The sequence below is a fragment of the Anopheles arabiensis genome (genome assembly GCF_016920715.1).
Source record: "Anopheles arabiensis isolate DONGOLA chromosome X unlocalized genomic scaffold, AaraD3 X_pericentromeric_contig0030, whole genome shotgun sequence".
In the NCBI taxonomy this organism is placed as follows: Eukaryota; Metazoa; Arthropoda; class Insecta; order Diptera; family Culicidae; genus Anopheles; species Anopheles arabiensis.
This window is the reverse complement of record NW_024412108.1, coordinates 342,501-345,000: the sequence shown is the minus strand read 5'-3', so window position 1 is coordinate 345,000 and position 2,500 is coordinate 342,501.

Genomic DNA, 2,500 nt, shown 5'->3' with positions numbered 1-2,500 from the left:
GAGTCAATTGCTTGAACACGAACTACACTCTTGATCACGCGAGGCGCAAGTCCCCGTGACCACCGAGATTTGTTCTGTGACGCCGGAGCGTCGTTGGCGCCACTCGATAGACTGCACAAGCAGACAACGTCGGATGCATTGCACATGGCTAGCGGATCTACTCTCTGCACTGCGTCGGGTGTTCCTACGTCTGTCTGGAGACATTGCTAGGCCAGTACGGCACTCTGCGCACTCTTGCTTGTCCTCTTCGAGCGACGGGCCTCTAAGCGGGGTTGTATTCCGGTACGACACATCGACTGGTACACATTGCACGCACTAACGATCTCTCTGCACTGAATGGAACTCATTCATAACCACCGTGACGGGAGACTTTGCTAGTACGCACGATACTCTGCGCATGTGCACATGTTTTACAACCCAACCAACTTAAGCACCTAGGGAAGTTGTGATGCCATCTGAACACCCACCGACTGATGCATTGAACGGCTAAAGTTGACCTTCAATCCGAACTGGCACTTTGCGGCGTGGAGGCAGTTGCGCGACCACTCCTATCCCAAACCAACAAAGCATGGTGTATCCTAAGTGTTCGGTACAAGCACACCACGACGGGACACATTGAACGGTTCAGCGATCTCTCTGCACTAGTGGAAGAACTCCAACGTGATACGGGAGACATTGCTCTAAACCGAACGGCATCTCTGCGCGTTTACTTGACGCACCCCAACTTGGTCAACTGTTGGACTTTTTCGTAATCACGGCGGGACACATTGAACGAGCTCTAACGGATCTCTGCACGCATGGAACATGGTGGCGGGAATCATTGCTAGAACCGAACGGCGCCTCTGCGCGATGTACAAAGCCCAACAGGAACCTCGTATCGGCTGCCGAGCCGGAGCTTGAACAACTTGGACTTTCACCTCTAATTTATATCAACTCACCACTCCCCGAGGGATCCGCAGAATTGCTTCTGGGTCCCGTATCGTTATTGCGATTCGTGTTTGCATTACACTACATTGAACTATTCCAACTTGTTTATCCGCATGGCGAACATTTGCTGCATAGAACATTTAAGTTCCACTTCGCTCTCCCCTACGTGGGTCTGAGCTTCGCTCTCAGGGAAAAAATATGCCACATTTGGTAGGGAGACCCGGTTTCATCACGCTTTGTGCCCTGCACCATATATACCCTCATAAATTTATTCATTGGATTAGATCCAAGGAACACCAGATCATGCACCACTACCCATAATAGCTCATCGAGCTTAGCGTGAATCCTTCGGGTTTCCCTAAGAAGTTCGATTGGTCTTGCAGAGTTTAAAGACAACGAAGCTTAGTTTCAAGCAATGGTTAATATACGCGTATTCAAAACCCTTAGCTGTTACAACTTTTTACTAGAAACCATCACGACGAAGTCTTTGGGTCCGTAGACCCGTGATGTACTGCTCCAGGAACGTTTTGATAGGGTGGAAGCTCAAAATCATAGGTTAAAATCATCGGCAGAGCCCACCAGACACCACTTTTGCTTCATTAGTTCGGACTATAGGCATACGACGATTTTTATCGCGGAGGGGACGTATGACCCAAACGGGGGCTTAATGACCCACTGCCACTGCAAACCATGCTCCTACGACTAAATAGAGGTAAAAACTACGATTTGGTGCAATCTTCATGTTTGACCTCGTAGCAAGGTACCCTCCCTATAGTAGGCAATGAACAAATGATCATAATCCCAGGAGGGCAAAAAATGGGAACCCGAAAGGAAAGCGCTGTTGGCGCGCCTAAGCTACTGGCCCGTAGAGTAAAAATGGTACCCCAACAAAGTTGTCGATTGACATTCTGATTGCACTTTTCATCATCTAGGGTGCGTTCCTTACACGTTTTGAGGTGTTTTAGCGAAAAACATGTTTTGAGCCACACGAGCTCTCCGGCCCGTTCGGTGCACATTTTTGAAAAAGCTAGGAGCTGCCCCTAGGTTCGGGGTGTCACAAAATATTGAAAAGTGGTCAAAAACCGCTATCCAGAATCGGATGTAGAATCATTAGACGAACTTAAAATTGTTCTACGACCAATGTCTGCGACGTTTAGTATTCAAGATATGGCCCGCCCTAGGTCTGACCTGGCATTTTCGTGAAAATTTAAAGCATGGCCATAGGGACGGGTAAAATAGCTATTTTGAAGCAAAAACCACCTCACTTTAAATGGCCATAACTTTTGAAAAACAAGAGCTAGGGTGCGTTCTTACACGTTTTGAGGTGTTTTAGCGAAAAACATGTTTTGAGCCACACGAGCTCTCCGGCCCGTTCGGTGCACATTTTGAAAAAAGCTAGGAGCTGCCCCTAGGTTCGGGGTGTCACAAAATATTGAAAAGTGGTCAAAAACCGCTATCCAGAATCGGATGTAGAATCATTAGACGAACTTAAAATTGTTCTACAACCCCCAGTCCGACGCCTCGTATTCGAGATATAGCACTTTGTAGGTCTGACCGAGCAATTTTGTACTGA